This window comes from Chionomys nivalis, chromosome 3 (assembly GCF_950005125.1).
Source record: "Chionomys nivalis chromosome 3, mChiNiv1.1, whole genome shotgun sequence".
In the NCBI taxonomy this organism is placed as follows: domain Eukaryota; kingdom Metazoa; phylum Chordata; class Mammalia; order Rodentia; family Cricetidae; genus Chionomys; species Chionomys nivalis.
This window is the reverse complement of record NC_080088.1, coordinates 35,164,818-35,180,766: the sequence shown is the minus strand read 5'-3', so window position 1 is coordinate 35,180,766 and position 15,949 is coordinate 35,164,818.

Genomic DNA, 15,949 nt, shown 5'->3' with positions numbered 1-15,949 from the left:
TCAAATGTCTTGCTGACAACCATTTGATAAAATGACTTTTATTATAGGAGAACTAGCTAGTAAAATAGCTACTAAAACCAGAATATACAGAAATCAAGCAATTAAATATATACCTCAAGTTTATAATTTTTCTTTCTACATATTCAATCTCTATATATTACTTTTTCTAAAGATGTATAGCCCTTTCTTTGATGATTTTACATTTATGTACTCAATAAAACATTTAGAATATTAAGTAATAAAAATACTGACTGTGTTTTCTGAAAATTTTGGGTTTTTTTGACACAAGCACTTCAAACCCTGCCTATGTCAGTTTTAGAAATAAAAGAAATTTGCTTAAATCCAATTTTAGGTATTTTGACATAAAATGAATATTTAAAACTTGTTAACAGCAGGGTGAGAAGAGTAGTTCTATTTTTATTTTGTAAGATGACAAAGGATTAGCCAACATCAAATAATCATAAGTATAATCTTAATCAGAAGTAAAAGCCTCCAGATTTATCACCTTGGGGAATTAAAACAACTCTTTTAATTGGACTGAAAAAAAATTTGGTTCTCTATGATGTTAACTAGAATAAATAATTCACCATGTACAATATTATCACTTTGCTTCTTGATCACCATTCTTGAAGGTACATGTTACCCTTACCTATAGAAACATTAACTTACTCTATTTTCTTAGACTTATATGTACAGATCATTCTTCAGTGCTCTGAATGATATGGTATACAAAGCAAAATACTTTCCTGTGACACATTTGTTTATTAGTTCTTAAGACAGTGTCACACAGTAGAAACCAGGCTGACCTTGAATACTTTCTTACCAAGCTAAAATCTTTAGATGGTGGGATAAAAGCAATGCCTGCTCCTTCATGTCATAATTTTGTATGGTATATTTTTGTTTCATAGTTAGAAAAGAATGAAAATGGCTAGCATGCCAAATTCAGCATATTTGGAGTTTTGATCTGATTGTGATACAGCAGCATGCACAAGGATGCAAAGTAAGAGCTATTCAAATTATCAAACTCTTGCAGAGAAATTGCTCCCTTTAATTCTCCATAAGCATGGGTGAGAAACACGGCACTTATTTTATCTTTTAGTACTTGACACTTTCAATAGTTTCTATCTTATCTATTTGGTAGTGTTTGGTAGTTCAAAGTTGTTGGAGTGCACAACTGTCTAAATATTAAGTATTTATAATTTTTTCTAATACAATTGGTTATTTGTACATTTTCAAATCTTTTCTCCAGCTTTTAACTATATCCTTTGATTTACTCATAATCTCTTTATCTTTATTTATGTACACATTCTCTAATCATTCACAAAATTAATTTTGGAAATGTGTGGTTTTGCTATATTGAATAAATCTATGGATTTGTAGTTAATCCCATAATAAATGGCCTAGACTAATTTCCAAAATAATGTTCAAGAAAAATTCCTCTAGGATCTTGTATTTCTGTATCATTTTCTAGCAGTAACATGGATGGACTTTTTATATTTTCAATAAGAAAATGGTAAAATGACAGTGAACTTTAATCTTACTCTCATATTGTAAAGGCAGACTATCCCAATTCTGGCAGATAAGTGACTTACTTGCTTAACTCCATGATTTTTGACAGTACCAGTTAATCTATATTCCTACTCAAATCCAATATTTACTTTCTGATGGTTCTATATTGTATAAAAATTATAAATGGAAATTTTATTTTCATTTAAACCTTAGTTGCTTTACTCCCATGATTCATCCCTTATGTGAGCCCAGACATGATACCAGGTAATTTCATCAGCATTAAGTACACTATTAGAAATTTGTATTTTCCATCTCTTAGAATATATACATTGCCTAGAGTTTTGTGTATTTTTCTATTTGATATTTGGTTATATTTTAGATTTCCTATCAAATTTGGGGAAACATTTGCAAGATTATTTTTAACTTAAAACTCACATTTAATTGAAAGTAGATTATGTCATACAATATATTCTTAAACCCCCACACACTCTCCCAACACATCACCCCTACTTACCCACATACCTAAATTCATACCATTTCTTTATCAGTCAGCTTGTATTTAGAAGAAACCATCTGCTTCCCTTCAATTTGGAACTTACTGACATGCATGATTATGCCTGTCTTTTAAAATCCCTCCTGGTTTCAAAGTAAGCATTCTTCTTCACTGAAACATCTCTGCAGTGCATATGTGAGTATTTTTATATAATTGCATTTACACTTACCTCCTAAAACATAATAATGAATAAAACCCCTCAATCAACATTAATGATGTTTGTCTTGGGACTGCTCCCAGGAATATATTATGTGATAAAGAAAATTAAAGAAAGAGACATAACTCTCCATTGTTATTATTTGTAAAATTAAATGGTGTACTCAATCAAATGAACAGGTCAAAAATGATTACAATGAATTGATTTTATGAAAGAAAACATTATTCAAAATGAGAGTAAAGCATGAGAAATTTTTAACAGCTAAGTCTTTTTAATGTGCAAAAACTACTGGAAATTAGGCTGAATATTAGAAAATTACTGTACAAGAAAATAAAGACAAGCTATGTAACTATTTTTATGTGTAATATTCAAAAATGAATCTATGATATACATGGAAGAATGAACTAATTCTTATTTTTAGATTTTTTTAAAAAAGCTTTTACTATAAAATGTCTTATTAATGCCAAGTAAGAACCATCATATATATCATGTTTTCTCCAGTCTTTAGCATATGTTTCAGAATGCAAGTAAATATGCATTAAATCATTAAGGTGATATATGCCTTGAAATGTTTCAAAATTATCCATACCCAGATGTAAAAATAGCCATGCAAAATGTATAAAAAGTCTAACCTAGATAGAAACTATGCCTCATAATTGAATGTTAATGAAATTAGGAATATTACTTAAAACCTGAAATTAATAATTTGATTAGATAATAAAATCATCAGGAGAGTTGCACTGATCACATCCAACTCTAACTCCAAGAAGTACATATCCAAGTCAATTGAAGAGACAGTTCTGATAGGTAAGAAACCAGGAGAACAAAGAAAGAGGTTGAGTGATGTGTGATAACCCTTCAGTAGGATATGAAAATATGTGTATGTCATTGGTTGAAAATAAAAAGTGCTTTGGCCTATAACAAAGCAGAATACAGCTAGGCGGGAAAGCCAAACTGAATACCAGGAGAAAGATGGACAGAGTCCGGGGAGATGCCAGCCAGCTGATGGAGGAACAAGATATATTAGAGCACATGTATAGCCAGAAGACATTAACAAAGCTAGACTAATAGAAATGGGTTAATTTAAAAGTAGGAGCTACTTATTAAGAAGCCTGAGTTATTCTACCAAGTATTTTATAAATAATATCAAGCCTCTGAGTGATTATTTTGAACCAACTACAATAAGGGGCAAAACAAAGACCCTCCCTTTGTAGTGACCCTCTCAACAATTTAGCAAACAGCTCAATAGGATAAAGTACATTTCCCTGAATGCTTGTACTGACTCTTTGGAATCCATTCTCTTTGGAGGGTTACCTTGCTCAGTCTAGATATAATAGGGAGGGCATTGGTTCTGCTTCAATGCAATATTCTAGACTTTGTTGACTCCCCATGGGAAGCTTTACCTATAGTAGGGAAGGCAGGTTGGCCACTTGTTCATTTTCCAGCCACCCAGACCTGAAGTAACCACACAGAAACAGTATTAAATAAGTCACTGCTTGGCCAATTACTTAATCATATTGCTATTTAGCTCTTAAATGGAGAATTAATCCATCACCATTATTTTATATTTTAAACGTGGCTCGTGGCCTGCAGGCAAGGTTTCAACATGTCTGGTTCTGGTGGTGGTTCCATGGCTTCTCCTTTTTCTGCCTTCTTTCTCCCAGCATTCAGTCCAGTTTTCCCTGACTACCTAAGTTCTGCCCTATCAACAGGACAAGGCAGTTTCTTTATTCACTGATGGTATTTACAGGAAGATTTTTAACTTTAGCATAGTAAAATTCGATATAATCAAACAGGTATCAAGCAATAATTACAACTACATTATTTATAACTACTTTATCTTTTATTATAACTAAGGAAAACTATAACTATAAATTCTCCAACTCCATTAAGGACTCTAGCAGGATATAGTACCTAAGTAAACAGGAAATGCATTGTAAGCAACATTCAAAACTTTAGAATTGACAGAGACATCACATCACTTGGACAGTCAGCCATTGGGGCATCCATCTTCAGCCTATAGGCAGATAATATCCAGCAAACTATTCCATGAAGCAGGAAATTTCAAAGACAATTTCACCTGTATTGGCAGTTTGTCAGTGACTTTCTTCTGTATCCTGCAGAGTGTCTCACAGACATTCATGAAGCAGGAATCTCATCATCTCGCCTTTAGGCAAGTTCAGTAGTCATTTTTCCATGGGTCCTGCATGTCCAATTTACAAAGCATAACATCAAGCAGTCCAGGAAAGAGCAGTTTCTTGCCCAAATGGCTAGCAAACTCCATAAGGAGCCTTGTCAGTGCTCACCTTCCACCAGCAGATGTGTCTCACTGACATAAAAAGTCTTAAGTTTCTAAACATTTTAAATTCCATATTCTGTAGTCTTTGAAAGGTTTGAAGAATACCTATACACCTAAAATATATCTCTGTAGATCTAGAAAATCAAACTAATATGAGTATAAGCTTGACTATTATAAATGACTATCTATTAACCTATATTTCTTAATTATACATTACATTTTTAAAAGAAGTGCACAAACACAATATCTTAAAAAAGAGGATAAATATAGATATAACAAAATTGTTTTTAAATTTGTATCCATAAAGCAAGATTGATACCAATGCAAACCTCTATAGCATATCACCCTTTAAATGTAAACAAACATTTATAAACAATATTTGGGAATATGGGCGTAGTTCTCTTCAATATGCCTTCTGCTGTTTATTGGGCAAATTAATTTTTTTTTATTCTTTTTTAATTAAAATTTCCAACTGCTCCCCGTTTCCCATTTCCCTCCCCCTCCTCCCACATATTGCCCCCTCCCCCCGCTCCCCTCCCCCCGCTCCCCTCCCCCTATACCCACTCCTCTTCTCCTCCCCCCAGTCCATTCCCCCTCCCTGCAAATTAATTTTTTGAGGGGTGTTCAAGGTGACCATTTAAGAGGTCTTGTTCCATCAAGCCACATTAATCTGGAATGAATCCACAGTTTCTCATCATCTTTGGAAACAAAAGAAAAACATCTTTTCCAAAGCAAAATTTTCAAACCCATATTTTGAAATTAAGATACCTTTAGAATATATATCCTAGTTTAGTTTAACAGTCTGTACAATGAAATGTCTCTCGGCACTTAGCTCATTTAGAGTCAAAAAGTTCAAAGAAAACACAATAGACTCCTTGTGAATTTTCCATTTTTACGTGACTAATTTTCTTTACTCCTTGTAATCTATTACTGTCTTTAGTCCATCTCTTTAAAGACCTTGTTTTATTTTTTAAATTATGTACTTCATTTTATAACTTTCTGTAACTTTTTTTCTTCTCTCTCCCAAGCCTACGTACATTTATCCAACACTGTGTCCCATTTAGAGGTTTTTTTCTGAATCTGTCTTTATTGTGTATCTGTAATTATTTTCTGGCCAAAAGCACCCGCAATCTTAAAATGCTAAGCAACAACTAAGGCTGCTTTGTCTTTTGTGTCCACCCAGTCCAACATGGAGGGGCAAAGATCTGTTTATCATTAGCCATGCTCACAGCACCATTTGCAGGCCCACAGTAGGTCTATGTTGCCATTAAGCAAGTAGGAGCAGTCTTCTCATAGACCACACTTAAATGCTCTGCAGCTGGGCCTCCTGAAAGAGTTGGACCCATTCATGTTGGCGAACCAGGAAGCCGCTGTTTTTTTTTTTTTTTAAAAGAAGCCACCCAGTTTTTACTGCACCCCATGGTGCCTTGCTCACCGTAAGCTCATCTAGAAAATAAAATTTATGGCTACCAAGAAACTGTGCTTAACTCTGTACTTTGGTGTCTAGAATTCCTTTTCAAGCTTTCTCAGGTTTTACATGGATTTAGCTATTACACGTTAAAAGACATATCTCTCAATAAGCTCTTATCTATTAAAAATTATAAATCACCTGTTTTTTAAATGTGGAACACAGACCAAACTGTAAAAAGAAGTATGCCTACCCCATGTGCTAAATGTGTTTTAAAATACTGCCATTTTAAAGGTATTTCAAAAAGCTCACTTTAATTTGGTGAAACCCTGGGACCAGTGGGCTGGTGATGGTGGTAGATTTTTCTTTTTGTTCTTGCAGTTGTTCTTGGTGTGTTTGGAAAATTATGAGAATGTACAAGACCCTCAGGATTAATCATCTTTGGAACTCACTATCTTGAAATGAAAACTCCTTAGTGTGTTTTGAAGGGTTACTATTCCCTCACCTTTTCTTAGTTGTACTGGGTACAGAACCCAGTTTTGCACATGTTCAGCATGTGTTCTATGACTGAGTAACATCCCAAGCTAAACATTTTGTTTTTCCCCCAGAAATATTCAACAACTCCTATGCTGAAACCAGTTATACCAGCTTCCTCATAAAACACTCTGCAAAAATCAGTCCCCTTAGGGCTAATATAACTTATATTTCAGAAAGCTTTAATCACAAAATGGACCATAAAGAAAGTGCAATGAAATGATGCCAGGTCATACTCTATTTTTCTTCCCACTGTAAATCACAAAACCTTCCACAAATGTTTAGATTTTTGCATTTCTTTCATAAAGCATTCCTCACCCTGAAATGATTTTCTTAATACCTTGGTCTTGGCAGCTTTAATATAAATGTCACTTTGAGTGTTCCCCCTCTCTAAATCCTGACATCACAGATGCCTTTAGAAACTATGAACCAAATATTTCTATATACTGAAAGTCATGAAGCAGAAAAGATATTGCAGTTGGGTAATTTGTTTTTACCTTACTGTTAGACTCTATATCTTTTCCATAATTAACCCTACAAGACTCAGAGCTGAGTGACATGTTTTAAAATTGGTTCATTGGTATTTTTGTGGTTCAAAACTGCTGAATGCACCATATTCCACAAAGAGTTAAGGAAATGCAATCTACCTCTCAGGAATCTGAGAAATATAGAGTATTTAGAAAGTCATGGGTTATTGATTTTTTTCTTATGCTGCTTTTCCCTCCACTTCTATCCAAGAAATATGAATAGTTGTATATAATAAAAACTTACTTTATTTTCAAATATTGATATTTCAGGCTAGTTTTAGTAACTAAAATTTATTTACTACCCAGTATATCCTTTGTAAAATTAATATTTCTAAAGAACCTCAGACTTTCAATGGATTACTTCACTGTTCCTTGAACAAATAATACGACAGTGACCTCCTATCATTTTCTACATTCCTTTCCAATAAAGTATTATACATTATGCCAGTTTCTCAGTTCAAAGGACAAAAACAGAATTCTTACAGACATATGGTTGGGTAACAAAGGAAGGGAAAGATTTACATGTTATTTATTATTTCATAATTTTAGGTACTAATATAGTTTCTTCTCCAACTTTTACCTATTAACTTTATTTCAACAAGAAATAGTTAACAGTATTTGCTTAGTATTAAATAAAATCACTTTGAAAGACAAAATATTTTACAGAACATTATTCTTTCATTTCTCAAAGATGTGTCATATAACATGTACATGTTTTTATTTATTAGACATTCATAATTCTTCCCTTCACATCACACATGAATTGATTTCCATCTCTAATCCTTTATTAATCAAATAATTTGAAGAGATTATCTTTAAAGTATAATAAATTTTCCATCTACCATGGCATATCAAGCCTTTCACATGTTTTCTAACCTTCTCAATCGCTATACTTCCAATCCAGTATAATTTCAAAATCAATGGAAAATGTTAAAAATATGAGCTTCTTAATTCCCTCAATAAAAATTTTCTCTATGATGTCACAATGCTGTGTTTTATTAGTTTCCTCTAACCTCTATAGAAAAATGCACTTTGGTCCCTTAAAATATTGTTAGTAAAAAGCTTACCCTCTTAAATTACGTATAATTGTTATTCTTCCTTCACATTAATCCTTGAGTATAACATTCTATATATCAATTAGTACTTCTTTCTTACATTGTTCCCATTTACCCAACTGAGGTTGTACAGACACTGGGAATTACTCAACATCTCAATCTAACTCCATTAGCCATTTACTACTGCTGCAACCATAATCAAATCCTATGTCTATTAAACATTGTTCTGTATTATTGTCAGAGGCAGAGAATATATGAATTCTTTGTTCAAACACTAGCATCTTTTCTTGAGTAACATCTATCCCCTTTTATTCCTTCTTTAGAGAGTATATTACAATCACATCATTTCTCTCTTCTCTTTCCTACATCCAAACTATCTTATGAAACACCCATGTTATTCCCTTTCAAATCCAAGACCTTTCTTTTCTTACATTAATTGTTGTTGCATGCAATATATATATTTGTGTGTGTAATTTCCTATCATACTTTTAACACATATAAGGATATCTTCTAACCTAGAAAATTATAAAAGGCACACTATAATTTTCTCTGTTCAATTCCTTGTATACCTTTATTACATTGATTTATTTATTATTATGTCTATTCATTTAGTGTATTTGTGTTTGTATGTGTGTTACAGTTAGCAGTACATGAAAATTTGCAGAAGTAACTTTTTCCTATCTACCGTGTATGTGCATTGATTCACTGAGCTTTCTCTACTTACCTGGTACTTTATTTTTGTGGAGTAACTTTTCAATCATTGATATATTTACTTCTGGAAATCATGTAAGTGTCACCCAAAATCTACATATGGTATTAATAATTTTTCCATTGTTTATTTTTCTACATTCAAATTCCAGAACTGAAGTTAAAGAGAAGTGCAAATAATACATTCTGCCTTTATATTAAATACAAATGTATTTGCTGCGAGTATTGCAGTATTTACCTACCCATGACCTTTCCCCAGCGCACTTGGAATTTTTGTCTTTTAGAATGATTTTCTTCAACAAAGAGAAAATTTTAGCAAAGGTATATGCTACTTTGATTTCCTTGAGGTAGTCTTAATGTACCTGACACAACTAGAAGTCTATTAATGATTAAATAAGAGAAGACAATGTGGTTTGCATATTTAAATAAATCTTATTAAAACCATGAGTATATGAATCTAACATGATGATATTTAATATTTTAATTTAATATTTAACTTTTATTGGAAATTGGAATGAATTTTCATTTTACTGGTAGAAAATAATTAGGTGTATTTTAGATAGTGTAATAAAATTTCCAGAAATTTTAAAAATTAAAATATTACTTGAATTTTATAATGTCTATTTGTGTCCATAGGAAGATTGTAGGTAGGTTCCTTCACAGGTGTTAAAAATTAACTATTTATATCATATGTGTTCAAGGAAATGTCATTCTTATATTACTGAGCTGTTTAAAATCTCGGTTACAGTAATTGAAAATGAGTTTTCTCCTCTTGTGGTTTAACAGCCAGAATTCTGTAGGTGTGTTCTTACCCACTGACAGCACATCACAGAAAGCAAAGGCCAAGTCATGCTAAAATGAATTCTAACAAAACCTCACTGAGTTCCCACGCTGAAAATGTCAACACTGAATAATAAAGTCAACTGCAAAAAAAGGTTGTTTTTATTAATACAGACTTGAGAAAATCTCACAGTTCTTGTATTTAAAAAAATATATTCTTAAAAGCCATATCTGCTGGATTTTCTGAAAACACTGGAGCAAAAGATGTTTCTCCTTTACAAGCTTATATTTATTTCTTCTAAAAAGGCTACATTATACCAAGTCTGGATTTTTAGATAAAATATGCTAAGAAAATCAGGTAATTTGCTGCTTAGTAAATAAATCAAAGTTTTATCAATAAGAGAGTGCATGTTGTCAAATTTTGTAAAATGTACAGACTATGGGAGGTGCTTTTGAAATAATTTGAGTCTCGGTAAGACCTTATTTTACTAAAAAAGAGAACTAGAAAAGACAGTCAATGTCACTGCTGGATTGCAATATCTTTTAAAGAAACTTTTAGTTGAGTTTTCAAAATCTATATTTAGAGAAAACAGAACAGGAACATAATCCATATGTCAGTCCTGCATTGAGGAATGACTTTTTACAGACAAAGATAGAGACCTCTCAATTAAATAGGAAAGAAAAATATATGTCACCCCATAGCTAAACAAATGTATTTCTTGGGCCGGAAAGCTGCAAAAACCACTTTAAAGTTGTTACTGTGAGGGGTTCTCAAGCCTGTGTACAGACAGATGAAGATGCAAACATTACACCTAATATGTATAGATAAACTAAACATCCCAATAAAGAAGGGAAAAAATCTAAAGCTCATTTTCATCAGAGTAGAAAGAGTTCAGATGAGTAATGTTTTCTGTAATAATTTTCATTTTACTTAGCAGTGATATAAAAGATAGTGTTTTGTAAAGTATATTTCACACTTACAAGTATATTTAAGTAAAAAGACAGTAAAATGTGTTCTCATTTATACCATTTTTTCTTTTAAGGTACTCCTTCTGATAATGGTATTCAGGAGAATACCTAAAAATACTGCACTCATTATTGTGCAATGACCTTTTACCAGGACGAGATGCTAGCCAGGGAAAAGCTCATTTATTCTGTATACAACGCACTTGCCTGTATTTTTCCACTATTATTAAACAATCAATACATTTATCATTTTACTTATACAGGACAGCTCTTTTAGAATTCCTTTACTACTTACTTACTTTTCTCTACATAGTATAGGAATGTCATTAAGGTTTCCCAAAGCATTTGACTAAGGGAACCACTCATGAGACCTTTTTGAGATACTGCATTTTTATTTTCCATTTAGAGTTCTCTCAGTAGTTGCCAAGTGTTCAGGACATTGAAAAAAACTCTATTTGGAGCAATAATTGCTTGCTTCTTCTTTGACAAACCAATGAACAGTTCAGACATCTTTCCACCAGGTACTGCAATGGTTTCAGATTCCTCCCCTGCCACACACACACACACACACACACACACACACACAATATGACTATGGATTCATTCAAACCTAGTTGACATTTATGAACACGTAACATTTGAAAAATAAAAGATATTAATTTAAAGTTGTGAATAACGTACTAGCCTTCTTACTAAATATTACTATGCTAATTAATATACTTTAAAATGAGAATCTTATGAATAAAAGAATCAGTAGGCAAGAGAAGAAATGACAGCTATAACTAAGCCCATGAGAATGTAGGAGTAAGGAAAGATGGGCCAGACAGAGAAGCAAATTGTGTGTAAATCGATGTTCTCTTGGTCATGTCAAAAGACAGAAGATTAAACTGGCTTCAAAGAAGCTTATGAGATATGTGTAGTTTCTATGTGAATATGAATATTGAACACACAAGGCTTCAGATTTCTACTTCATAGCCATTTCTTTAATAGTTTTGCACATAAGCTGTTTCACAATTTGAACAAAATGAAATATTGTCAATAATAAGCATTCTATGAGTTCAGTTTTTAAGTGAACTATACAACTTTAATAACAGATACATGAAAACACCACTCATCCTCAATCAATACATGTTTTTGTAAGCCTCTTAAAAGAGAAACATTGTGGATTATCTGAAAATTCAACCTCTTAGCTTAACCAGGTATGAATAACTTAAATTCTTGCCTCTATCATTCTGATTTTTTTCATCACATTTACTCATCAAACTAATACTTATTTGTAGATTATCCTCGCATGACCTTCTGGATAGAAATCTGAAAACCTAATTTAAAGATTTTTTTCTCAAAAGCTCAAAACAACAACAACATGATAATAGAAGGAACAACAATAAATATTTCAAAGATAGATGCTGCTTTCTGTATTAAATAATAGATTTGATACACTTAACCTTAATTGATCTTAATACTACCATAAGTACAGACAAACAAGTCTATTAATAGAGCCATATATTCCATTCTACTTTGGAAACATTAAAACAAAAAAAAAAAAAGATCCCATGAGACCCTTTGAAAAGAGACACTAAGCCTGAGAAAGTGTTCTGAAAAGTATTTACACATGAAAAAGTTCCCAAAGAAATTAGACATGTACTTGGGGTAAATAGTCTTGAAAACTACTTTCAACAGTTTTATTATAAAGTAAACACTAGGAGTAAGCCTTAATTGGCCTTGTGGAAATATATGTGCTACAAAAATTTTGATTTTAAAATCCTGAAACTCCATTTACTCCTTCTAGGTAATTTTTGACTTTCCTTAGATAAATGATTCCAATTTCCTTGGTCAAACTCCCTTGCTTTTGTTCTTCTGAGAGAGATCATGTTACGCCTTCAAAGTTGACTCACCTTCTCCTTTTGTTCAAATTCCAAAGTTTGATTTGTTTTAGTAACAGTAACTCCATTCTATTTCTAGAATGTTCATAGCATTGTTTGTTAGAAAACTGTTTCTGAATAATTTGTTACAATTGTTTATGCTGTGGAATATTCATTTAATATGCAAAAAGGGGTTGCATTCTTTTAGGTTACATTTCTTAACTCTGTAAAGCTGTGTTACCTCACCTGTCTAAAATTGCTCTTATGAAAAGCTAAATGACCAACAGCCAGGCAAAAGAAAGGATAATCAGGGCTACCAGACAGGGAGAATAAATAGGAGTAAAAATCTAGGTTCCAGAGAAGAAGAAGAGAAGGAGAAGGAGAGAGGACATCAGGGGTGAGTCACCCAGACACAAGTTCATCCACCTAATAGGAAGGAAAGAAAAATATATAGAATAGAGAATGAAAAAAGTCCAGAGGCAGAAGGTAAATGGGATAATTTATGTTAATAAAAGCTGGCTAGAATCAAATTAATACCAAATAGTCCTAAATAAGAATAAGTCTTTGTGTATTTATTTGGGAGCTGGTTGGTGGGCCCCTAAAAGAGCAAAGAGTAAAAGAAAACCAATTACAGAAAATCTTCTTTGTTTTATTGTACATACCTTACAGAACATTTTCATTTGCTCTAGATGGTCAGATGTGGTAGACTATGGAATTTCATATTTTTCTTCAAGTGTCTTCTTTGTTAGAGCCCTGGTGTCTAATTCTCAACTTGAGTACATGCTTTCTCTGTTCCTCGTTATATATCTATCTCCCATAAGCATTTTTTACTGAATGTTGTCTTTGCCATAACCATTATCCTAGACATAGTGAGTCAGTCTTAACTCCATAAAGTCATGCCTGCCCTATGCCCAGTTGTCAAAATCAATTTAAATCAAGGCAGAAGTTAAACATTTTGTCAGTTGTATTACCTGAATAAAACTTCAACAAAAGTTTTGTTTTTCTTCTACTTTTTTAAGTTCCCATTCTTCAACCTTTTGTTAAATTATGATTTGTCAATTATGCCCCATTTTTCCTGTAATTTAAATTTTTCACTGATTAATTTAAAACTCTGTATTTTGAAGCTCTATAAAACATGTCTGTATATAGATATATGAATATTTACACACATATATACATATATATGTATAAATTGTTAGTGTAAGTCTTTAAATGCCATAAGAAGACAGTCCTCACAGGGCTCTATAGAAAAAAATTGAGAGGTAATTCAATCTCTTCTTTAGAAAGATTTAAATCTAATTTTAAATAATGACAGTTCCCACTGAGTTAGTGTCAGTCTCAAACAGTCAATAATTAATTCAACCAATTTACTTTAGTGACTGATTCTCTTCAGGTATAATTGTTATCTCTTCTGTAAGTATCAGTAACAATAACAACTTGTCTACTAGAAATTACTGTGTATTTAGTACCTGGAAAGTTTCATTATGTTTATGTTTATCATAAATGAAGATCAGACAAATATAAAAATGCTACATTACTGTCTACTAACACAACAGATTCATCATGGAAATTAAATGTCTAAGAAAAAAGTTTTCCTTAATTTATCGTTCTCTGATATGATTTTATTTGATCAATTTTAAATTTGATTTTAAAAGATAAATTTATCATTTAAAAAACTACATCTCTCCTTGTTTTAACATCACTTCACAAAGTTTGTTCAGTTTTATTTTAAATAACTCTTATAAATACTATCAAAAAAATTTTAACTACATGAATTGCTGTCTGTGGTTTCTGTTCTGGCCAGTTCCCACAATCGTTAAGTTCCAAAGAAATCACACAGAGGTCTACATTAGTTTTAAACTGATTGGCCCATTAACTCAGGCTTCTTATTAATTCTTACAACTTTTATTAGCCCATTATTCTTGTCTATGCTAGCAATGTGGCTCAATACCTTATTCGTCAGGGAGGTCACAACTTGCTTCTTCTGTGGTTGGGTCAGGACTCAGAGGAATGGGCTTCCTTCTTCCCAGAATTCTCCTGTTCTTGTTGACCCACCTCTACTTCCTGCCTGGTTGCTCTACCTATACTTCCTGCTTGGCTACTGGCCAATCAGCATTTATTTAAAATATAATTGACAGAATACAGACGATTGTCCCACACCAATGAATCAGGGTCTTTTTTGTTTTTTTTTTTTTTTTTTTTTGTGAAACTACATTTTCTACTGCCCAGTTGTTTTTCTAATACAATCATTTGTAAATTAATATTACAGACTTCATCTTAACACTCTCCAGTTAATGCTGTCTAAACCATGTTGATGCTTGTTTTTCAAGTCTTTGCTAGAGGTAAAATTCTGAAATCAGGAGAAGGGATTGTATCAGTCCTGCAATTTAAGGTCATGATGGAAGAAAACTCAGTGACAACTACCTGAGCTCTTGGTAGCTCAAGGGTTCTGGACCATCAGTTAGGAAGCCTATATGGGACCATCCTAGGCCTTCTGCATGTGTGTGACAGTTGTATAATTTGGTCTGTTTGTAAGGCTTTTAGCAATGAAATCAGGACCTGTCCCTGGTACTTGGTTGACTTTTGGTAACCTGTTTCCAATGCTGGATTACCTTAGACAGCTTTATACAGGGGGAGGAGCTCTATCCTACCTCAAATTGTTTAAGCCCATTGGAAGCCTTCCCTTTCTGAATGGAGACAAAGAAGGAGAGGGTAAATGGAGATGGTGTAGACAGGAGATGGGGACATGAATAGGGCTGAGAGAAAGGAGGGAAGATTGTGGTTGGCATGTAAAACAAAGGGGAAAATATTAATATAAAAGAATCTCAAATGACCAAGATATACTTAAAGAATTGTTCAACATCCTTGGCTATCAGGGAAATGCAATTCGAGAAACAACCAAAAATCATGATGACAGTTTATGTTGTACAGGATGTGAAGTAAGGGAAGCATTCCTCCACTGCTGGTGGGATTACAAAGGAGTGTATAGCCCCTTTGGAAATCAGGATTGTGGTTTCTCAGAAAACTGTGAACCAGTCTACATCAGCACTCAGCAATACCCTTCTTGGGAATTTACCCAAAGGATGTTCAATCATACCACAGGGATATTTGCTCAAGTATGTTCATAGCTGCATTATTCATAATATCAAGAATATGGAAACAACCTAGATTTACCTCAAATGAAGAATCAATAAAGAATATGTGGTACATTTGCACAATAAATTATTATTTAGCTGTATAAAGCAATGGAATCATGAAATTTGTTAGGAAATGGATGGAAATAATAAAAAAAATCATCCTGAAATAATCCAGACCCAGAAACAAATATGGTATGCACTCAAACATAAGTGGATATTAAATGTAAAGCAAAGGATAATCAGGCTACAACTCATAGTCCCAGAGAAGCTAACTAACAAGGAGTAGGCATAGATTGCCCTGGAAAGGATAAATGCATTAGATTTTCTGGGTAAAATGTTGAGGGTAAATGGCAGAGGATGGGGCATGGGAACATGAAGGATTGGAATGGTCAAGTTGGGGGACTAATGGAGAGGGAGAGCAATGAAAGGGATATCTTGATAAAGGGGGGCATTA